A 25,452-nucleotide genomic window follows, 5' to 3' on the forward strand; every position below is an offset into this window, starting at 1 on the left:
ATGTTTGACTCTCGAGGAAGCTGAGCGGGTGTTGAATGACTGCCACTCCGGCGCTTGTGGCGGCCATATGTCCGGATATGCTACCGCTCAGAAGATCCTCCGTGCTGGGTATTTCTGGCCTTCCATCTTCAAGGATTGCATCCTTGCTGTACGTGCATGTCACGAATGCCAGGTTTACCACCGGAAGATGCGTGCACCTGTTACACCACTGCACCCTGTTGTCACCATAGGCCCATTTGCCAAATGGGGCATCGATTATACCTCCTGTAACCCTCGTTCGGCCGGGGGGCATGGGTACATCATCGTTGTCGTGGATTATTTCACCAAGTGGGCCAAAGCGATGCCTACATTGAACGAAGACGGTTACACAGCGGCGCAGTTTTTATTCAATCATGTCATTCCTCGTTTCGGAGTCCCTCAGGCTATTGTCACGGATCACGGAAAGCATTTCCGTAATCACATGATGACAGAACTAACGACCCAACTAGGCTTGCGTCAAGATAGTTCGACACCGTACTATCCACAATCCAATGGACAAGTTGAGGCAGTGAACAAAGTTTTGATCACCATGCTTCAATGCACCGTCAATACGCACAAGTCTAATTGGCATCTGATGTTGTTCCCAGCCTTGTGGGCCTACCGGACTTCTGTGAAGGACGCCACTGGTTTCACTCCGTTTCAGTTGGTTTATGGACTGGAGGCTACCCTTCCCGTCGAGTGTGAGATTCCTTCGTTGAAATTAGCCATCGAGTTGCTTCCCAACACCACTCCGGTGGAGGAACGGCTTCTTTACCTAGAACGATTAGATGAGACTCGTCATTTAGCTTCTCTAGCTATCGAAGCGCAAAAGAAGAGAGTCAAAGCTCACTTTGACCAGAACATTCATCCTCGTTCCTTCGTTGAGGGAGATCTAGTACTGCTCTACGATCAAGCTAAAAATAAGCTGGGGGCAGGAAAACTCGAATCCATGTGGCTAGGTTCCTATATCGTGAAAAGAGTTTTACAAAAAGGCGCATATGAGTTCATCGACTACGAAGGAAATCCTCTTGACAAGCCCCGCAACGGGCTTTATTTGAAGAAATATTATGCATGACTTCGTGCACTCAGTTTGTACATACGCGTGTTTTGTGTGTTTTGTGTGCATGATTTCATGTTTTGCTTTGGTGTGAAGGCGTGTTTGCCTCTTATTGTGTTTTCTTCTTCTTGTGCAGATGTCTAGTGCACCTTATGTCGGTTTCGCTGATGGCGCCTGCCGTAGTACTTGCAATTTGTCCTCTGTGGCGTGGGTGATCTATGATCCCCACGAAGAGTTGCTAGATCTTCAAGGAGTCTGCCTCGGTCGTACCACTAATAATGTTGCCGAATACAGTGCCGTAATTGAGCTACTAGCCGAAGCAGTTGATCTCGGCATTCGAGCAATGATGGTAAACCTGGACTCCCAGCTTGTCGTTCATCAACTCAATGGGCGATATTCCGTCAGAGACCAACGTATCCTAAGGTTGTATCTACGTGTCAGACTGTTAGAAAGGAATTTTGACTATATCACATATCAACATATTCCAAGACGATTAAACACGTTGACTGATGCATTGGCAAATCATGTGTTAGACAGACATTTGCGAAATAGATAAACATCATACAAGAAAGCATAAGAAGCATAATAGAGTAAAGCATATGTAAATAAGATATTTCTCAAGCATAGTTTGCATGCGTGCCGTGTGTGCCTTTAAGCTTGCATTTAAAACATTCAAATATATGGGTCATGTGTTGTGCAATTCATACATAAGATCACATTTGTACTAAACATTTGCATAACATAAACAAAACATCATCACATGTAACAAGATCCATCCAAAAATCGGTATGTATATATATCGTGTGGTGCACTAAGGCGCTCAAAAATAAGTGTATATGTCAAAAATAGAGTCACTGTCCTCAGTACATTCGAGACATATGTCTCTCAAAACAGCAGTGGAAATAAACATAGGCGACTAATGTGCTGGGTTATGCTCTCTGTAGCATACAGCTGCTCGTGCCACCCGCCTCAAATGGCGGTGCATCCTGGGTGCCACCCCCACTGTGTGGATCTGGTGCTCTATAGGGACCTCCTCGACCCCCGGGTAATCTGGCACTCCCTCCAGCAAACCCTCAAGGTTGCGGGCTACAGTCTCCGACGTATCTACTCCCGGAGGAACTAAGGCTAGCGCTCCAGCTTCTGGCCCCTCCCTCCGTGCCGTTGGGGCTAAGCCAATGGGTCTCACAGGTCCCACATCTACATATGGTGACATTTATTAAGACATGTACATAAAAAACCCAAAACATCAAAAAATGTTAAAATAAGATCAAGTGACATACCTCCATCATCCCAATGCTCTCCTGCGGGCAGTGGCATGTCAGGATCATTGCGGAAGTCCATGCCGGCATATGGCCAGTCCTCCACAATGACAACCTGGCGCTCCAGCCACTCTCTGAAGTACACTCCCCAAGATACTGGGCGACCACCACCTCCACGTGGCATAACGCGGGCCCATCGACTGGCCCTCGTCTCCCGAGGACCTCTAGGTGGATCTACAGCCATAGTCTGTAACTGTAGAACCGACACCCGCTCCAGCATGAGCGGCAGAAGGAGCGACCCATAGGCAAACTGCTTCGTCTCTCCGCGACGGTAGTTGCTTAGTTGCCTCTTCATACTAGCAGTCACAGTAGTCGCCCAGTCAAAGATGGTGGGCTGTAGGCACTCCAGAGCTAACATCAGTTGGTTCTTCGAGGCCTCATTATTGGCCAAGGAACCTGCTGCCCGTGTCACTATGAAGAGTATCGTGTGGAGAGGCATGTCCCGCACTGTCGGGATAGCAACCTTCCCGCTCTGTGTTTTTTCAGCTCCTGGGCATACTCTAGCCATCAGCTGGTCCAGAGTCTCACCGCTGGGTCACTGCCCCTCTAGCATGGGCCTCTGGCCCCGGCGCGACAAACCAGTCAAAAAGTATATATCTGAGGCATCAAAATCGATATCTTGCCCGCGAATGGTGAATTTCCCATCTATTGGGTTCCACGCCCTGATCAGGAACTCCAACAGGTCAAGTTGCGCTCTCAGGCGCGAAGTCAGGAAGAACTTCAGGAAACCGCATGCCCGCATTGCATTCCAGCATTCGGCAAGTGCATATGCAGCTATATCTTCGTTATCGTGGGCTCTCGCTTGCCACACAAAAGCCATTGTGCCCTGCAAAGCCATGAAGAAATATTAGATCGCTGTTTGTGGAAAAATTCACGTTCATTTCATAAAAATTCATATTTTTCCGCGCCAGCGCGACTGTTTTAAAAATAGTCGCGCTGAAAATGGCGCCCCTGTGCTTTTTCACTGGGTCAGCGCGGAAGCACACGTGTTTTCCGCGCTGACCCAAAAGCTGGTACGTACAATTTTAAATCGGTCAGCGCAGTCCCGAGCAGGAAACCCGCGCTGACCGAGAGCGCATCCATGCTCAAGAAATTTGCCCAATTGGGCAAATTCCACCGTTAAAATCCTACCAAATATAATCAAAATGCAAGGCAGGGAGAGGGGAACCTACCTGGAAGAAGCTATTCGAAGAATGGTGTCCGCACGGGCTGGAAATCGCTCCGTCAACTTTCTGGCTTCTCCACATTCTCGAAGGCTCAATATGGTAACAATGGTAAAAATAACTATTTACCCTTCTATTTATAGTAAAAATAGCTCAATTAACTATAGATTTTGCAAATATGGGTTTTTGTCATGCTTTTGCCATGGATTTAGCACTTCTGTCAATGTCTTATACGTGTTTTAATATGTTTTTTAACATGTCGAACGGATTTATGCGGGTATTTTTTACTGTGCAGGTTCTTACAAACGGTGAAGTCATAACGGTTCTAAAATCACTTGGTCCCAAAAATGTCGTCTTTGAGCTCTTTTCCGACATGAAACAAGAAAAGATGGCCGAGCATCCTTCCAGCTCGTTAAAGGGAACGAGAGGCGGTCTTTTTAAGCTCTTTTTCCGACCGTGTAACTTAAAAAGATTGCCGGGTGTTTGTCGTTTCGCACTCGTTATCGGCTCAAAAACGACATGTTTCCGACCGCTTTTTTACTTTTTCGGGTCGAAGGCGCTATTTACGAAAAGTACTCCTCGATCGTAATGATCGGGTGGTTCTTTCGAGCATAGTTTTATACTTTTTCGGGCTCGAGAGACACAACTGTACGAAAAAGGACCCCCCTGGAGTTTCCTTTTTCGCTGTCTTTTCAGACTCTCTAAACAAGAAAAGACGCCGAGTTTTTCCTTTGTCAGGCTCGTTAAACACTTGATGACATCGGACATCGTTGAAATGACATTCTTCAAGCATATGCTATCCCCGTCAAGCTTGTCATCCAAAAATAACCGGGGTACCTGCTAGAAATGGTGGGGAAAATGGAACTGCAATCGTTACGTCGGCAGTATGCCGCTCTTGAACATGGCACTGGTCTGCATTCGTGTCGGGTGGGAATTTCTCATTTTGTTTCACAATTGACCTCCGTGGGTGTGGGTTATCCTATTTGACTTCTCATTTGCTCATTGCCACCGTCATCATACCCTCTTCTCATTCGATGTCAAATACTGCCAAATCCACTTTCGTGCCGCCGATATGTTCAAGAGAAGTTGACCTTTGCAATAATACAACCTCATCTGCTATCTCACACAAATCATTGTACCTTTGTCTCGTGTCGATGATGTGGGAAACATTATGGCCCACCTTCGATCAAGGTCACTTCCTGTCGACTTTAACTCATTATCCGGGAAGGTGACTTAGAGACTCCCTTCAGGTGCCTTAGAGCCTGCATGCCTCAATGGCAGGTTCTTCGTGTTCGGCGCGAGGTTTACATCATTGGCCTCCGATCGAATGATTCTGTGGGTGTTCGACACCAGCTCATTGATTCACACGCCGCGGATTGTACCTATAGTACCTTGAGGACCATTGTCATTATTGGTGGTACCTCTCGCGTCTGTTAACAGTTTTCATCATTGACTGGTAATGAGACGATGTTCATGCATGTTCGACTTCAGCTCATGTATTCACATGCTTGGACTTGTACTTTATTCGGGTCGGGACGGAACGCAAAACCCTGGACCTCTGTCTGTTATGGTCCAGGTTGCGATTTTGTGGATGATCATTACATGACTCATTGATGGATGGCTGCGCCCATACCTGAGTCTTCATGGATAGCTGCGACCATACCTTATCATTATTCTGGTCTCTTTAGCTGGGTGGCTGCGTCCAGGGAAAATTTTAAGAACCCCCCCTAAATTTATAAATATAATAAATGGGTGAATCTCCATTGTATATAGGAAAAATGAAAGGCGATTTTATCAATAATATAATATGTATATATAATTTTTTGGCGAATCTCTCACCAGGCATGGCGAATATTTTACTCAATTATAAAATCTTGTAAGATCTTGGCGAGTCTTTCACTAAATAATAAAACTTTGTAAATTCCTAGTGAATCTTAGCATGGGCTACATGCTGGTTTAATTCCCCCGTTTAAATAGGCTACATTCCAGGTGAATACCATGGGTCAATACCATGTGCCATTTTTATTTTTATTAATTCTAATATTAGGGTTAATAATGGTTTTTTGCATGGTATTAATAACAATCTAGTCCATGGTATTTGTCCCATAGTATTTTGGCCATAGGTTTCACCTAAATATAATCCATTTTTTGCGTGTTCGAAAATATAAGGTGACTTATGGAGTAAATATAAAAAAATGTTTTAATTGTTTACCATACCTCTCGTTTATTTATATTTTTATTAATTTACTACACCTCTTTTAAAATATGGTATTTGGCGATAGGATTCACTTAAATAAAACCTCTTTCTTGAGCCTTCATAAATAGAAGGAGGGTTATGGACTAAATATAAAAAGAGGTTTTATTTATTTACGATACGTCTAGTTTATTTATATTTTTATTTATTTACCATACCTTTTGAGTAACTATAAAAAGACGTTTTATTTATTTACCATACCTCCACTTTACTTATATTTTTATTTGTTTACACCCTTACATCTATATAAGGTGACTTATGGAGTAAATATAAAAAATGTTTTATTTATTTACCATACCTCTCATTTATTTATATTTTTATTAATTTACCATACCTCTTTTATAAATATGGTATTTGGCCCATAGGATTCACTTAAATAAAACCTATTCTTGAAAATGGGCGAATGGATTCACTTAAATAAAACCTATTCTTGAAAATGGGCGAACGGAAGGTTGTAACTCCTAATTTCAAGGGCTAAATTTACCTTTTTTACCCTCTCCCTTAAAATAAGGTGGGCTATTTGAGGTGATTTGTAAAAATGTACTATGATACAAAATATTCGCCCACTAAAAATTTAAAACCCCTTAATTTCGCCAAAGGGCGAACATTCGCCCCTAAAATTATCCTTGGCTGCGTCCATTCCACAGACCTGTTCGCATGTCTTTCGGATGGCTGCGCCCATGCCTAGACTGCATGTACTTGATTATCAGAGATATTTGGTCCTTCCTGGTGGTGTTCTAGTTCGGCAAGTTTCGTAAAGCATTTCCCCCCTCCCACTCTCTCGGTCTTCATGCTTTAGGGGGCATCTGTTACACAGTAATTTGTCACTGTCTCCCTGTCAGTCACCCTAATGTGTCAAGAATTCACCATAATCATAGTTTATGCCTTCTGAACTGGCCAAAAACCCACTTTTCCAAAGTTTTCCTCATCAGCACGTCTATTTCTAAAATATCCGCGATGACTGGCGCTTTATAACAGACCGCGTGCGCTGCCAGTGCGGAAGCACACGCCTTTCCCGCGCTGATCGAATTTCATGACCAGCGCAGCCCCTGTTTGTATCTACCCGCGCTGACATGGCCTTTTCCATTATGTCTTTGCGACGTCAGCGCGCCAGACCAGTTATGCACCCGCGCTGATCCAGTTTTGGCGAATTTGTTCCAACAGCCAGCCTTCCAAATAACTCCAGACTTGGTTGTTGGCCTTGTGAGTATCGACTCCCTTCTATGGCATGTCTGTTCGACCCTTTGCAACTACTTCCCTTGAAGATAAGCTCATCCTTCCACCCTTTTAGGAGGCTCCTTCTCCTATATAAACTTCCACCATTACCATGAGTAGCTAGTTTGGAATAGCTTGGATTGTGTAGAGCTTATAGTGCTCAGATTGCTGCTACTATAGGTATTTGGTGTGAGAAGTGTGGAAGTGATTGACAGCTTAGGGAAGGTTGTTTTATGTTGCTTGTGTGTGAGAGAGAGTTTCTTGTCTTGGGAGAATCATTTCCAAAGGTGAATGCTTGAGACGCTTGCTGACTGGCCCCTCCTGAGAAGGATACCGACGTCAGAACATTTGGTTGTACTCTTCTCTGCTTGATTAATAATAGATGACTGCTATTATTGTTCCATTCTCATTTGTCTATGCAATGGTTAATGCGAATTACATCCTTTCTGACTGATGTATAGTTGCTTTTATTAGATTTCACGCTTGTGTTTGTTCCCTCTTCGTGTTTGCAGGTATCTATTCGCGGAGATCGCGGAGGATCGTGACCAGCCAAAGTGAAGGAGCGAAGGCAGCTTCTCTTCGTCGAACAACAGCGCTAGAATCCAAGTAGGTGCTCTTTACCTCTTGTTTAATTGCAATTAGGAACATGCATAGTAGCATTGACTGATTGTTGCTAGAGCCTTGCTGGGCTAGTAGGGATCGCCTCTATCCGTAGAGGGGATTTAACTCTCCAACAATAGGGGACTCATTGATAAAAAGGCTTTTGAGGATCAATTGGAAAGCTTTTGCACAAGCCTTTGAAAAGGCTTCTGAGGATCAATTGGAAAGGCTTCTGAGGATCAATTGGATGATCAGTGCAACCTTTTGACAATTCGGTTTTAGGATATATTTTAAATCCTAGAGGTGGTAACCCTTGATTAGGCCTAGGAATCCTTGCCGATGAATGATGGGATATATGGTAAAGTATAGAGGGTGGAGTCTCGATTAGGGCCCAATGATTCGGTGTGGATTGTAGTAAATCCTAGAGACTAGGAGACAGGGAAACTCCTCACGGTGTAGGTGGAGAAATCAGGTGGCATCCATGCCTGTTTTATGGCCTAGTGATTTGGGATGGATTGCATTAAAGCCTGCTTCTATTGATGAGGGTGAGTTGGTGCAACCTCGAAAAGCCTAAGCTTATTTTGTTTTTAAGTCCCACATTCATGCTTTTTATATGGCACTAGGGTGATTGGATGAAAGAAATATTTGGTTCAAATAATCTATGGTAAAGTGGTTCGTGGAAGTCGCAAACCAGGTTTGTCATTGCATTCGTTAATATAAGGTTATTTCTCCTTGTTACTTCATGAGTATTATACTGGATTATATGTGGGTTATATCATTGTTGTTTCCTTGGTATTTTTGTTTTTATTATGCTGGTTATGAACATGTATTATGACAGCGGCTATGTATGGATCTCATCATGCTTTTACTAGAAAATGAATGATCAATGTATCTATGGCCTAATAGATGATAATGTAACTAATGTGATAAGGAAACAATGCCTCATAGAGAATCTTAGATAATTATGAGAACCCTATGCTCAGTTATGTTGTTAAGACCTGTAACTTTCATGTTTGTGACATGTTTAAAAAAATGCTTGTCATGGCTAGTGGGGGTCCATTCTAGTCCTTGTTGATGTTTTTACAAATGTATCATTGTTCTATTGTGTAAATTCATTTCTAAAGATGTCATTGAGTTCTGGGCAATGACCTAGGCTTTGGGCCTGAAAAAGTGGCAGAAATCCCAGAGTCATAGACACAACATTGGGGAAAAAAGTTCCTATAAGCTCCCTTTCCCTTGTTGTGGGAGCTTCTAGAGCCTCTCAAATGCACGCTTGTCCATATCAAGGTAGTGTCCTGGGTTTAGGATAGTAAAAATTTAGTTGGTTTGAGGGGTTGGTTACCTGAGTGGTTGGGATGGTTGCTCACAGTTTTGTTGCTGATGTGGAAGGTATGTGTGGTGTGTTTCCATTGATTCGATTTCCTTACAGTGACTTAGGAGGTTGAATCTTGTTATAGTGGCCCATCATCACATATTTACCTCAGTTTCCCAGTTACTTGGGTAGATGTGGGATGAGGGTGTTACATGTAGAAATTTCCTACCAATCTAGATTTGAATTACCATGTAGAAAATATGCTATAGGTTAACCCGATAATGCAGTATAAATCAAAGCAGAATACTAAAACCTACTTCTACTATCAATTTGTGGAAGCTTAAAGATTGATTTGAGCAATATAACCAGAAGAAGAATGAATCAATCACACAATACACATGAAAATACTTTGGGGAAAGCCTTAGCTAAAAACCCCACTATCTATATTATCATACAAGGTGGAAATACATAAGAATTATACAAAGCCTTAGCTCTAACAGCTAGCTAGCTCTTAGTACAATCCTCACAGATGTTCATAGGCAATCTTGGATGCTCTACAACCTTCATATTTTCCTTCCAAGCTCCTATTTCCTTGCGCTGTTCCTCTGCGAGGATTCTCCTTCAACCAAGTGGAACACTTTGATCTCACACACTGTTAGAATTGTGCAATTCTCAAGGAATGATTGCCTTGACTGCATGCATGAGTTTCATTTATAAGAAAACACATGCAACTCATAGTACGATGTCCTTGACTTTAGTCTCAACTCGGTCTTTCTCAAAATAGACATGCATGAGTTTCTGATGAGGGAATCTTCAGTTAACTGGAGTACACTAGTTGAGTGCATGCATGCATCAACTCACTGTTAACTCTCTATTAGTTCCTCAAACAATTTGGAACTAATTTAACTAGACTTAAGTTAGTAATTTGATTTAACTAATTACAACTCAAATATAACTCAATCTTATGTCCTTAATTCAAGGGACAACTCTTGCATGACTTCAGAAGGACTTCTAACTTGAATTTCTCCAACTAATAAATTTGAAACAAATTAATTAATTATTTCCAAGTAGTTGTTAATACTAAATTCAATTTTAATTCACAATTTAATCGAAGGAAAAATTAAATTGGAATATTATTGTTGCCACATTTCAACATTACACCTATGTTCGATGTTGTAGAATTATTTGACACTTATATTGAGGAATTTCCCATTGGGATGAAAACCAAATTCACTTTTATGAGCTCCCATATTAGGAACATCTTACGATTTCCCACTTACTAGATCCCATGCATATAGTTAAAAATGTTTCATCTTGTTTATGGAGGAACATAAAATCAAAATAAAATGACACATTGGCTATTAGGATAGATATTATTTCTTCAAAAACTAAAAAAACATTGGCCAATATAAGAAACTAGAGGAGTGGTTGGTCCCTCTTGGTCTTTCAAAGAAGGAGATGTCCCATGGATTTTAAGGAAATATGATCTTTCTTTGGCAAAGGAAGTTATAATGGGTGTGAGGGTGCCTTATTTATATGGGTCTTCACTATGAGGTTTCTTCAATGTCAAAGACCATTTGTTGTGGTTGAAATCACATGACCATTTGAACCTTCTAAGCATATGTATGCCAAAAACATGATTTTATTATTTGTTATTATTTTTATGCAATGGGATATTTATAATTAATTTTCGTATAATGTACCATTTACTTTGTGTTGTCATTATTCTTTATTTATGTGTGAGTTTGTGAACCATGACTTCCATCAAGACCTATGACATTCCATATCTAAATTATCTGCGTTTGTACATTGAATCACATCAAAGGAGATTCATATGGCTAGCATTCCATGGTGGAATCAAGAGATAGATGAGATTGTTTGTATGTTTGAGAAGGAACTACTGACAAACTTCATGGGATTTCTAGTTAATCTTCTAATTCACCTAATAGATGAGGTTGAATTAGTTGGGGTGGTTTCTTATAATTGGATTTTCTTCTTAGATAGGTACATGACGAAATTGAAATGTTTTGTTTGAAAAAGGGAAAAACCCAAGGGGTCTATGACAAAGGGGTATATATTGTATGAGTCTTTCAATTATGTGAGTGAGTACATGATCCGGATTTAAACTGGAACACAAAAAATTATAGATATAACCATAAATACAAAGATGTAGTGGAAAAATACTTCATTTCATTTATGTAAAATACTGAGATATGCTTACAAACAAAAATGGAAATAAACCAGCTAGGGCGATGGTAGCTTATCTCTGAGAAGTGATGTGGTGCTACATGCCTCTGAACTGTGTTACAATGAGGCTCGAAGGCCTATTTATTGTTGAGAAACAATGGAAAACCCCAAACACCCAAAAACCTAACCCTAGGAGATGAAACGCCAAATTGTGATCCCTATTTTGGGTAAATTGGTACATCAATTTCCCGGGGTTGTAACTTTGGCACACGATCTTTGTTTGATGTGCACAATACCTCATTAGAAAGATCCATCCGAGGAATACAACTTCGAGAAGAGATACATAGGCTCATGGACAAATTTTGCTCCCAAGTTTCCCAAAAAACATCGTTTAGGGCCTCAAAACAACTCTGAAAGTTCAAGACCCGAAAAACTGCTAAAAATAGTAAATTGTGCTACGAATAAGGAAACTGAAAAACTAAAAGGGATAATTGTGGGGGTAAAAGTGGGATAGGTGGTTGGCCACCAACAACCACCTGGATCATTCCTCCCCCCTTAGGAAGCAATGGTCCACATTTCATTGAGTTCCTCCATGAGATGAGGAAACTTTTGATAAACTTGGTCCCTGGTGAGTTGTTTTGCAACCTATGATGTGTCCAGTAATAAGTAGAAGCATGGTTGATGATGGTCCAAATTGAACACTCGGTGCAAGTGAAGGAATGGGGGCATGCTGTGCTCCAAAGAATTATTTCCCACAACCTCGGTAATGGTGTAAGAACCATATTGGACTCGTTTGAACTTTTAATGGGTTCTTGTAAGTTGTTCTGTCTGCAAGATGAAACTAGACTTTGTCGCCCACTTGACACTTGTGTGGTACCTAATCATGTCGTTTCTTGTACTTGGAATTTTCCAAAATGGAGTGGTGATAGATCGACCTGTTGGGTAGAGGTTCTCTGGAAGTCAAATCGAATGAATGCTTGACCTGATGGTGCAACGGTACCCCTGTGGGTGAGGAGAAGATGTTCCTGTCTGCTTTCATGGTTGTATCCATCTGCTGTTGCTACTTTGTGGAGGAATTTTTCATGCGGGTCATGGATGTGGTGATGATATTCCCCTTACTTTGGGAGAAAACCAAACATAAAATGAATTTCCTAGTCTGGGAGATGAGCTTGTTGCATTTCTTAGCAGTGATTAAAGAGGTGGCGGTAGGTGTGGCTACCTCTGGTATCCTGTATAATGAATTACACAAAGTAATAATAACAACGTGAGACCTTGAATCATACAAATCATGTAGCCTTCATAAGTATGGTTGGCCTAATATTACATCACAAACATCAAGAGGTGCAACATCAGACAGTACCTCATCTATAAAGGGCTTGATGTTGTAGGGAAGGTGGCACTGCTGGCAGACTTGGAGATCTAGTCCTTGGTGAAGCCAACTGATAGTGTATGGTTGTAGGTGTGGCATAGTCGATAGGCCCAAACGCTTCACGACCTCTACTAAAATGAGGTCTTTTTGGGTGCCACTGTCGACAATGAATTGCAGGGGCGAACCCTTCACCCACATCTATGATTGGAAAAGATGCTCCCCCTCCTTTGGATCTTCGGGATCATTCTTCTGGACATTGGTGGTGGAAACAGTGATGTTGGGCTCCACATCAATGATTTTCTTCCCTTTTTCATTCCCCTTGTCGATTTCCGCCAATGACTGCTTGGTTCGACACTCACTTGTTATTTGAGTGGGGTTCTTATGGAACTCACACCACTTTCTTGTGTCCTTCTTTGACTTCGTGGTGTTTTTCTTTTCTTGCGGCTTCAACAGGTTGCCTTGGGTCACCTCATCTTCACTTTTTCCTTGGTTCTGCAGTTTGGGGAAGCCTTTCCCTTGCTTTTGATTCGCGGATCCAAAGTCTCGCTTCTTTTGTTTAAACTTCTGCTCAATTTTCACAGTGTATCAGTACGCTGTGCTGAGCAAGGAGATGTTTAGGAACTCCATCTCGTCTTCGATGTACCTATGTAAGTAGCCACAATATTTGAGTACCAAATGTAGCTTAGAGTCCTTGATATCCAATTGTGTGCGAAGAGTATGAAAAATGTTTGTGAACTCTGACACATCTTGGTCCCTTCCCTCCCGCAGCGTGGTCCACTTTATGTATTTTTACTCATAGCTTTTGATAGGGTAGTACTTCCCCTTGATCGCATCTCGAAATGAATTCCAAGTGGGTGGAGTTGAAAATAGTGAGCTTGTATTTTCATCCTTATGCTCGGAGTAGGTTTCCCACTAGTCCTTGACGTGGGGGGCTAGTTTGAGAAGAGAAAAAATAATCTTTTCCCAACTGGAAAAATCACGAACAGAAAAATACCCTTCTAGAAGATTTAATGATTTATCTACAACATCTGCATCTATATGACCCTCGAATATGGGGATTACAAAGTTAACTTGTACCTTAAAGGGTGTGGCGTTTCGAGAGTAGTTATTGGAAGTCGATGCGTCGCCTTTGGGTAGCTACTAAAGGATTTGGGCGAATTTTTCCATCATCACATTCCTTTTTCACTTGAGGGCTTCTTCGAGCAAGATTTTGATAGGATCTCCTGCCCCCTCGTCTTTCTTTTCATCCACCATGGGAGGCCGTCGAGATTTGCGAGGCTGGTCTTGCAAGGGTGTTATGGGGTAAAATGCACGGGATGAAAACTACCTTCGAAAGTCTTCCCGGGACTTATGATAGACCATAAGGTTATCTGAAAAAGGTACCTGTTACACACATGTTCATCTATCTGACATATATTAACAGGATATGGAGAAAGGATCACCTTTGGTTCATTCTAGATTCGCTTTGGGATCTCCGTGCAGTAAGAAGAACTCCTCCTGACCAGCTCCAAGATTATTCCTGCACAAAAGAACGAAGCAAACCAATCACAACATATACTTCTGACAATTAATGAAAGAATCCATAACAAACATGTATAAATGTGTAACTTATCTGCTCAACACAACAAGCATCAGAATGAACAAATAAATGCACAATATCACCGACACTTCGAGTAGTGGAACACAACCGCAATTCTATATTTATAAGAGTGATTACAAAAACCCTGTTGCATCAGCCTTCCTTATCCCTTCTTCCTCTCTCTCTCCCCTTCTTTTAGCTAGCTCCTTCAAGAATGTGACAATATCACAACAGCACCATGTACTATCCTTCTAAATGCTGTGATCCTTGTGAAAAGGCCCTCTTGTTGCTTTGTAGCAATCAATTTAGGGCTGCCCAACTCCACCTGTAGTTCATTTCGGTAAAACCATGAACCTTCCTCGTTTACCAGCTTTTTCCCATTTGCCTCTATTTCCATAATAGAATTTCTCCAAATATCTTGATTTTTGCAGTTTCCCAGATTTTCTTGCACAAATTTAAGGAAATAATATCTAGATATTTAATGGCAGATTCGTTGGCATAACCACTTGAGCATCACTGAAGTTCACTAATTCTCCCCCTGGTCTAACAACAAGAGTTAGCAGGTTGACTATCGCTCCTTTATGATTGTAAACAAGCTTTATAAAGTAGGTTGTTAGTGTACATAGAGGGTTAGTGTGGATTCTAGGCATGCAACTGTGGTCATTCTTTTAGTCATCTTGTCTTTCTTCTTTGATTTGATTAGGAGGTCAATTTGTCTTATAAAAGATGCCCCCTAAAGTATGAGATCAGAGATAGAGACGATGGCCAAAATACTTTATGAAAATACTGTAGTTTCCTGTCAAAATATTTGTAGAGAGAGAGAGAAGTTTCGGGCGATAAGGAAAACCTGATACAACAAAAGTACATATATATGAACTGCTAAAATCACGTCCTGAGTCGGGCATTCCCATGCTCAGTAGCTATGTCAAAGTAACTTTCTCCTCAGAGATATAATAATGCTAGCACCAATATAGCACAAGGCGGATCCAGTGTCATAATAGATTATCCTGAAATGGCTGTCTTCAAAGAACAATATCGTAGATTGGGAGAGGAAACAAGGCCAAATGATGCAAGCTTCTACCCAAGGTCTTGATTCCTGCTTCACCGAACAACATAGATCGGTACATGTGATGAAGTGAGTTGACGTCAAACATGCACGAAATCATCTGATTACCAGCCAATAATGGAGACTGTTAATAGATGCGAGGAAGGCCACCGATAATGGTGATGGTCTCCAAGATGCACAGTGCAAACTAGTGAGTGTGAAAGATTTTTTGTCGTCGAACACTCGTAGAATCGCTTAACCAGGAGCCAACGATGAAAACCCATGATCAAGCACAAGGTAACCTGCCACTAATGTCTGCAAGCACCAAGCCATTGAATGTGTGTCTGGGTTATCTTCGTAGATAGAGTGTTGAAGTCGATAGGAAGGAACCTGTCAAAAGGTAGGCAATGACGTGCCCTACATCAGTCGACACGAACCGAAAAAGGATGATTTTGTTTTCGGAAGAATATTTTGATCTTTTGGGTCTAAACAATGGAGGGCATGATGAAAGGATATGTAGGGTCAGTTGATCGAGGAAACAAGTTGGGACCCTTGAACAATAGAAGGCATAACAACGGTTTTAACAAGACAACACTAGAGTCATGAACACTGCAGAGTGTTTAAGATATGGAGATGTAATGGCATCAGGGTATATAGGCTAAAAACTCATAGTTTGGTAGGGTTCATATTTAGAGGCTATCAAAATGCTGGTTTATCTGAGGGAGTGCCATGTTCAAGGGAAATTTTGCTGCCAAACCATGCTTCAGGATATGGTTGTATTTCCACTTTTCCCCATCTGATTTTTAATGAGTCCAGACGAGTAAACTCATCGATCTTTTAATGTTTAGAGAGTCTGAAAAGGATCTCAAAAAGAAGGAATCTTTGCCCTATTTGATTAGTTTAATGAGTCCAGACAGGAAAACTCGTCGATTTTTTCATCTTTTAAGAGTCTGAAAAGTATCGTAAAAAGAACGACTCTATATCTTGTCTGTGTATTTAAAGAGTCCAGACTAGACAACTTGGTGATCTTTTCATCTTTAGAGAGTCTGAAAAGATTGTAAAGAGAGACTCCATGGTGGTCCCTTTGTCATAGTTGTTAAACGGGTGCGACAAAAGGTTAATAGTATACCCGTATCGGTTACTTTTCCGTATTTAATCTACTGGACCCAGATAAAGAGAAACCTTTTTCCAATAGATGTCAACCTCATTTTGTTACGAGTACGAGGTGGCGGACTAAAATCGTGTTTTGTCGTGACACTTTAATGAGCTTAGTAACAAAAACTCAGGATTTTTCATTTTCTAACGAGCTTGAAAAAATTACTTGAAAGAATTCTCGAGTCATATTTAGCATGTTTAACGAGCAGCACGACACAACTCGAGATTTTTTCAGTTTAAAGAGCAAGAAAAAAGTACCTAAAAAGGATGCTCCATTTGGTCTTTTTCAGTTTATGAGCTAGAACTAGATAAAAAAAGAGGTGCTCAGAGCATCGTTTGCATATGTTTAATGAGTGCAAAGGAATAAAAACTCGGGGATGTTTGTATTGTTTAAATAGAGATAAAATATCCCAAAAAAGTGCTTTACGGATTGTGATATGGATGTTTAATGAGCCCTACTACAAAAACTCAGAGATGTTTATATATTTTTTAAAGAGCGATAAAAGGTCTCCAAAAGTGCTTTGTTTATTGTTGCATGGATTTAACGAGCACAAGGACAAAAGCTCGAGGATGTTTATATTTTTTAAAGAGCAACAGAATATCCCTAACAGTGCTCTATTAAGTCTTGCATGCAGCTTTTACTGCTTTTCATTCCTAAAGTACTTTCATCAAAAGCAGTAAAAAAGCAACAATTCCTATTATTTGGGTTCATGCATGATAAAAAATCATGTAGAATGGAATATTCCTCTTTAAAGATTTTTCAAAAAAAAATCATATCTCTCATAGTTATATAAAGAAATGCTTTGAGCTTTCACATGCATCATTTTCACTATTTTGAAGTTTGTGAGAGCTAGTTGGAGCTAAAGCGGAGCAGATTTTCCGTGGACCATTGTAGGAGATTCGCGCACCCATTTGACGTGTCGTCAGTCCTAGGTGAGAGATAAAACCTTGCTCTATGCTTTATTAAACCTTTTTTATCAGTTTTTTGGGCGGAAATTTGCAGATCTAAGGTGCCCTAGAGCCATCTTTGTGCACTAATGCTCTTCAACAGGCTAGTAGGGAGTGTTAAACGCTCTGTACGAGCCATGGGAGGGCGTTAATCCTCCTTGTGTAGCATTGGGAGGGGTGTTAAGGTAGTAGGGCGCATTTGAAACCCTCATGCATGGATTCCTTAAGTGATTTTGCCCCATTTTAACTGATTTTAGGGTTATTTTGTGCAGGTTTTAAGCTGAAATGACTCACCTATGGAGTGAGCAGGCCCATGACAATGAGGAATTGCTAATGTGAAATGATCTAGCTTGCATACTTGCATTGTGCCGCCATAGTTTGTTGAAGAATGCAAGGCTAGAGTTGATGAAAGGATAGGAGGAGCTACTGAGATGGATCATACAACGCTGGGATGAACATGAGCAAGTGTTCAGGATTGGAGATCAAGAGCTGGAAATTGACCGGGATGACATTTACTTCTTGATTGGTTTGTCATGCTGTGGGGCACATGAAAACCTTACAGATGGCAGGTCAGATCCATGATCTAATTCAGAGCTGGTAGATATCTACTTCATCCCTAGGAGTGGATTAGTTAGCAACAGAGTCTCGATAGGGAGGATTTTATCTCGGTCTATGAGGGTAGTTTTATGGTTGATTGTGCATTTGGCAGGGTCAAAAAGTCCCCATGAAGCAACAAAGGCCCAACTGTTGCTTGCCATTGACAGTGTCTAGCCCCAAATGTTTAATTGGTGTGAAGTAGTGCTTCGCTAGTTGAAGGTAGAATTGACATTGTGCAAGACCCGTACCCAACATAGTTTTGGGTACAGTACTATCATAGTCTCATTTATCCTTGAGAGGGTACCTGTCATGCACCCAAGGGTGAGCTTAGGTCCCTTTGATCTAAGGGAATCAAGGCAGGGTCACTGGTCATCATTTGATCCTTGCACAGGAGGAGGACCATTCCGGCACTTCTTTGATGAATACTTCTTCTAGTGGCTTCGCAGCCAGATCGTGATTGTTGATGACTATGCCTATGAAGGCTTGAACTTTACCAGTGACCCAGACTTGATGCTACCACCCGGGACCAATTGGGGTCCTCAATGTGAGAACAATGTTGATAGTACTTAGGTATTTTTTTACTTTTGAATGTATATGTAATTTTTTTTAACGATGCGATAAGAACTGATATGAAACTTTTATGCTTTAACACAGATGTGGCGCCAGTATGACCTACAAGCCAACCTTGCTATGTGCGACGAGGCGGCCAACTACATGCTGGAGGGGGTGATGCCGATAGTTTCCACGAGATTCTGAGGAACCTAGAGGGTTTGACTATGGGTTTCCCTCCCCTTCCTATGAGGGAGATTCCTACTCATACGCAGAGACACACCATTGGTGTACTTGAGCGGTTTCTGGTTCCTCTTCGGAGGGTGGCTAGAGTGGTTTTAGCTTTTCTGGAGCAATAGGCTCATTTTAGCAGGTGTTCTGGTTTAGTCATATGAGCGTTTGTAGTTGGGCTTTGAGCCATTTTGTTCTTAACTCATCCAAGCTTTGGAATATTTTTGATGTAAAAAACTGGATTTCAATCTATATATATACAGATATTTTTTGGTATTTTTGGTGGTGTAAATGTGTTTAAAAAATGTTTTTTGTGACAAATTTTTAACTTTAGTAAATGTTTTTACTTCTCATGCATGCTTATTATAACAAATGTGACAAATGCCAATCTAATACATAGTTAGCTAATGAATCAACGATAGTATTTAATTCTTGAGGAACATGCTCATATGTGATTGTGTCAAATCGGCATTCCAAGAGGCATACCCTTAGATAGTTATGTAACAAGGTTGGATTGCGGACGTGATAATGATTGGTCAATTTCGTAACGACTAGCTGGGAGTCTAACCTGACCACTAGATTGGAGATGCCCCTTCATGACGCTTCCGTGAGAAGCGAAATGATAGACATGTACTCAGCAATGTTGTTGGTGGCAGTACCAAGAAAGACTCCCCTGGAGCAAAATAGTTCCGACTCAGGTGTATAGATGACCCAAGCAGCTGACGAAATGTGTCGTGTGTGATGACTAGCACCATCTGCGTATCCTACATATGCTAGGGGAAACAACGACATCTGGATTGCGAACATAATGTATGAGACAAGTACTCCACTAAATGACAAAATAATCCAATCACATCAAAAAAGGGGATACAAAACTTATAAATACGTAAAATTACAAACTACCTACCCATCATGACACTAGGCAGAATACTTTTTCAGATAGAGCTCGTATGTGGGCTCCTTGAGTGGGTTTCTGTCCCAGTCCTGTAGTTCATATGCCCTTGAGGCGAGGACTTTAGTTATGACATAGGGACCTAGCTGAATGGGTCGAAGCGTGCATGCCTCCAAGGATTATCTTTTGGATGATAGAGGGATACAAAGTCACCCTCTTGGAAAGAAGAAAACCTAATCTCTTGTGCAAATCTAGCTTGTACCTGCTCCTTGTGAACTACAAGTGCTAAATCAGTAGCTCTATGGGTTTTATCCAGTTGTTTGAGGTATAGTAGGTGTTCTTCTTTGACTGTAGGGTCGGGCATGGGTTCAACAGCTATATTGAGGGAAGGATGTGGCCACCCATTCCGTTTTGATTTGTCGTAAAGTTGGATCTCATGTGCGACAAATGATGCGTTAAAGTCGATCATTTACTCCCGAGACCAAACAAATTCTTCATGGAATTCCTCATGTAGGCAGGTGGAGTTTGTAATTTCCCCACGACTGCAATTTGTGCTCATTTGGGTATCTTCCATGGTGCCTGTTGTGACTGAAATATCTATGGGCATTGACCTGGAAGTGTCATCCATATTTTCTTCCAACCCATAAGTTTAGATGCTTGTATAGGGTGGGGAAATAATTTCGTTTGTGTCAGAGGATACGACTTGAAGAGGCATCATGTCCGAATCAGATGTCAGACCCCGAATATGCCATTCCTCCCAATTGCTCTCCAAAACTCATGATTTCTCTAACAACTTCATCCGTTGAGGGGAGTTGATCTCATGGATATAAAGGAAGAGCAGTTATGGGAAGGGGGGTGGTACCGTCGGTGATAGCCAACTTGACCGGAGATGTGGATGCTGATTGAATACCTTGATAGGCTGATTCAGATGATGACAATGACATCTGGCCTCTGAATGTGTCAAGGTTTGAAAGTGTCATTAGGATCCATGGATCTGTCAGTTCATGAGGAATTGATGAAAGCATGTTGACCGATTGTGGAACCTACGGTGACGGAAGAGGAAAACAACCCATCAGGGAGAAAGCCTTCAATAGACCGGTACCGATACTGACAAAACTGTCAGTTACACCTCCTACTAGGGGTATGGAGCCGTGTGGTAATGGTCAATAATCAAAGGTGCAAAAAGAAAACTGATCCACTGTTATGACCTTTCCATCCAATGGAAATAGGATGATATGAAAGACAGTGGATACGACAGCCGTCATGGCATATGTCCAACTGTGACCTAGCAACAGATTATCGTCGAGTTCTCGGTCTATGACTTCTACATCCACCGTTACGGTTTTCCCAGCCAAAGTGATGGGAAAACTGGCTAAGTATCCTTTTGGGACAAAGCTGTGGCCGTCGAAAGATTTAAGGGAGTTTGACAGTGGTGAGAGGGTTGGGGAACCCAAGGCGAGCCAACATGAAGCCGAAATGGCACAGGTTGAAGCACCTTTGTCGATGACAGTTCGGTGTATACCTTTCCCTTTCGAAGTGATATGCATCTGAAATGCAAGCTGGTGGGAAAGGGGAAGTTTACACTTGTCCATGTCAAAAATGGCAAGCATGGAATCTGCAGGGTCAATACCCCTAATAGCTGAAAGTAAAGCTTTCCTTTGGCTGGGGCATGTTTGTAATACTTCGAGTGCCGACATAGTCAGCGAAGCTTGCGCCAAATCCTCTATGATGTTGTAGTGTTGAGCGGCATGTGCAAATGTGTTGTTCGTTGTGCATCGAAGTGCCCCCTTGGGGGGTCGAATTACAAAGTCCTCGACCGACCTTTCGATTCACAAATCGTTGGGCGGGGATAGGTTTTGACCTGTGGATGATTCTGCTGCTAGAGCGACAGGAGCTTCATATGATTTTGCTCTGGTTGTTAGTTCTACCATTTCAAATGTGTAAATGGTAGAACTTCCTTCACCAGCTGAAGGTTGTTGCGAACCATTGCTGCCCCTTGATGTGCGTGGCAGTTTGTTGGCAACGAGATGTTGCTGCTGTTGATTAGGAAAAGGATTTCTAAGGACAACAAGTGCCTTACTAGAACCTTTCTTGGTAAGGTAACCCATGTATTCTTGAAGACACAAACAACGCCAGGTTATGTGATCTTCAAGACAGATTTTGAAGAAATAGTTGGTTCCTTTATCCTTTTCCGTATCAGTAGGTGCAACAGCCTTCGGTTTCGGGTTGGGCTGCTTAGATGACTGCTCCTTAGAAGGAGCGGTCTTGTTCTATTTCTTCTTGTTCTTGCTACTAGATTTATGTGTAGGTTGTACAGAGTTAATCATGGTGGTAGGAAGAGTAGTCGTTTTGGTAGAGGGGTCCACTGCCAACTTGGAAATGGACCCACTGAGTTGTTTTATAGTGCCCGTGGAAGTTGCACCGACTATTCCGTCAACATGCGCTCCAGGGTGCTGAGTGGTGGGAGGATTGGGGTTACCATGAGCATAGGGGATAATGTCGTAGGGAGTGCTAAACTGTGAATAAATTAAATCCAAGTGCTGGGTGTGATGTATGGATTGGTCCTCCATGACCGCACCACCTAGAGTGACATCTCTAGCGATTTGCAGGAGCAATGACTTACAGAACCAGTCTGTTAAGAGAAAATCAGGGATGGGAGCTTTGACTAACCTCCGCCTATGTCTCCATTCATGGATATGATTGGAGATGTGGGAGGCGATATCCTGACAAAACGAAGTAAGGAGCTTCATCCCTGTCTCATAACGGATAGGTAACTGAAAGTGCTCTAGGAACTCCATCGCTAAAGCGTCAAAGGTATTCACTGACACATGTGGTAACTCAATATACCACTTTGCAGCATTACCAGTGAGGGTGCGGGGAAAAATATGCAACCGAACACTGTCATCCACCATAGAGTTAGAAACACACCATAGATGGTAGGTGGTGACGTGAGTGCCTGGATCCTCCCCTTGTTTTCTGTCAAACTTAGGAATATCCGTTGGTATTTTATGCAGGATCAGTAGCCATTATAGGTTATGGTAGATAGGGTCGTTAGTCAACTTGTATAAGTTGGGGATATCCAATGTTGCCAAAAAAGGAAAATTGTTGGGTGCCCCCGAATCGTACCATTGTGATGACGGATGACCTAAGGAGCTCTGCGCTCCGCCAATTGTTTGGTTCCCTATGTTGTACATGGGTTGTGAGGTGTAGTTGTTGCTTTGTGGTACAGTGTTGTAAAGTGGATTACCATGAGGATTTTGATACTAGGGTATGAAGTTGCCCCCAATATAAGCGGTGCCCCCTTGACTCATCTGAGCTTGTGAGTAGGGTGCCCCCATGGATTGGGTGGGGATCCCTTGTGGATTCCCAACCGACATTGAACTGACCATATGGCTTTGATTGATAGAGGGAAAACTCATGTCAATTAGCGACTGTCCATGCATGTCTGAGAACGGTGGAGGAATTGTGACATTCCCCACCGCCATGTGCATATTGGGGACTACCCCAGATATCTGAATCTCTGGGTTAGAGCCATACATTGGCGGTCGACCTTGGTTTTGTTAAAGTGAGACTGTGCCCATAGTGCCACATTGAGTGTTATATGGAGCACTATATGTGGCACTAGTCGAAGGTATGCTTTGGTGCACCATAGGAGTGAAACCTGGAATCTACTGGGTTCCACTGATATAGGGTGTTGTGTGAGTTGCAATACCTGGGACAAATGGGATTGCGGGGTTCCACATTGCCGGTGTTGTGATGACCATCGACTGGGGAAGTGGTAGAGGACTCACAGTGTCTCTATAATTCCACAACCCTTGAGGTGTCGACTGAATAGATGGGAGAGTTCCTCCCAGTGAAGAGTGAAGTACTGGTACGATGGGAGAAATAACAAGATTTGACTGATTTGTAAGCGGACTGTTAAAATGAGGAAAAAATCCTTCCGTGAAGAAATCCTCCAGCAAATCAGAATCGTCAGTCGTCCAGAACGATCCCATGTGCGATTTAGGAGACTGATTCCTTAAAGATGAGGAATCTGAGTCAGTGGATCTCAGTGATCCTCGATAGTGAGTGGAGGAAGTCCTAACAATCATCTGGATTAACGGTGAGGGCCGGATGTAGCGACAATGACTGGTAAATTTTATCAGATAAATTTTAAGGTGATATTCTTTAAGTCTAAAAAACAATAGCACTCAGGTACCTAAAAAGAAAAAATACACTAAAAATGACAATCAACAAACAATGTGAAATTACCTTGTCTGATAAACACCAATTACTGGAGATGAAACCCAATCTCTCAATGAGTAACAGAGAAGGATGGCCAAATGTACAGTTATGGTTACTTTTGAGCTTCGCCCGAACCTCAGATTGAGGGGCCAAGTACTCTCGTGAAGATGAGCACCCTCCCAAAAAATGAAGACAAAGTAGGTTCGTCTGTTTTAGGTACCAGGACAGCCCATCCCAATCACCCTAGGTAACTACCTAGAAGTATTGGCCACTAGAGATACCTCAAATAACACACATTACCAGGGGGGACATAGTCGTAGATAACATGCTGTGTGGGCAGGATACCTGAGTCCCCGAATCAGTTCTGAAATCCCCAAGAGACCCCCATTACACAGAATGCCCAAAGGTAATGTAAAAGAATGCAGGCTACGTTCGATTAGAATCTGATGTTGTCTGGTATTTCAATCCATTGTGAGTGGAGTGGTCCTAGTAATATCAGTGCATAAGGATTTTTCACTCTTTAACGACACTAGTTTGATTTTCAACCTTGGTTCGTTGACTCACTCCCTTATCCTAAGGTCCTAATCTATCTAATTTTGGTTTGCTCTAAAAAAGAGTATCTGATTGGTTTTAGTGTAAATTTTAGTGTACTTTCTTATTTGTCTTCGGAGGGCATGTTGACATATCAATATGATGAGACTCTTGACTCGATAAACCGTGCAGAACTATGCTTTGATTTTTTTTTTTCAATTTCTTATGCAAACATGTCTTATTCTACACGTATCATTTCACATATTCATGTATTCACCAGTGCATCTAAAGTCATCCAACACTTTGCATAACCGAAAGTTCCTTTTCTAAATATTCCCTTACAACTATTGAACCAAAACAAAGTAGCCTACAACTATTTCGACAGAACGAGATGTGCAGTTCATTAGCTTTTCTTTCAACAAAAATTTCTTTTATGAGAGAAAAACTAAAGAATTTTCTTAAAAAATAAATTTTAAGACACCAAATTTGTTTGCATGATACTATTGTAGATCTTAATTTAGCCTTTGGGACAAGTTTCCCCCCCTTTTGGTCCACAAAATTTCTTTAAAACATGGAAATGGGTGACTAACGCTCTGTCTATGTGTAAACAGAGCTTTAGTTTGGCCACTAACGCTCCATGTTCACAGTGAAAGAGCTTTATAAAGCTTTGTTTAGACCAGCAACCTGCGTTAGTGAGAGAAAGAGCTCAAAAAGTCAGCTTTTGGGATCTGTTTATGAAGAGAAAACAACTTTGCAGGATGCAACAAGTTAGATGGTGGATTAGAGAAGGATATGAAGAAACAAGAAGCTCATACAAGAGAAAAGAGATCTGAGAGGAGTTCGGATAATCGGAAACTAAATGTATAGTCCCTAGCAGAGTCACCAGTTCGACTATGGGGTAAAATGCACGGGATGAAAACCACCCTCGAAAGTCTTCCTGGGACTTGTGACAGACCATAAGGTTATTTGCAAAAGGTACCTATTACACAAATGTTCATCTATCTCACATATATTGACAGGATATGGAGAAAGGATCACCTTTGGTTCTTTCTAGATTCGCTTGGGGATCTCCATGCGGTAAGAAGAACTCCTCCTGACTGGATCCAAGACAATTCCTGCACAAAAGAACAAAGAAACCCAATCACAGGATATACTTCTGACAATTAATGAAAGAATCCGTAGCAAACATGTATAAATGTGTAACTTA

The sequence above is a fragment of the Pinus tabuliformis genome, chromosome 6 (genome assembly GCF_031772625.1).
Source record: "Pinus tabuliformis cultivar Carrire ecotype Pingquan chromosome 6, CPIR1, whole genome shotgun sequence".
NCBI lineage: Eukaryota > Viridiplantae > Streptophyta > Pinopsida > Pinales > Pinaceae > Pinus > Pinus tabuliformis.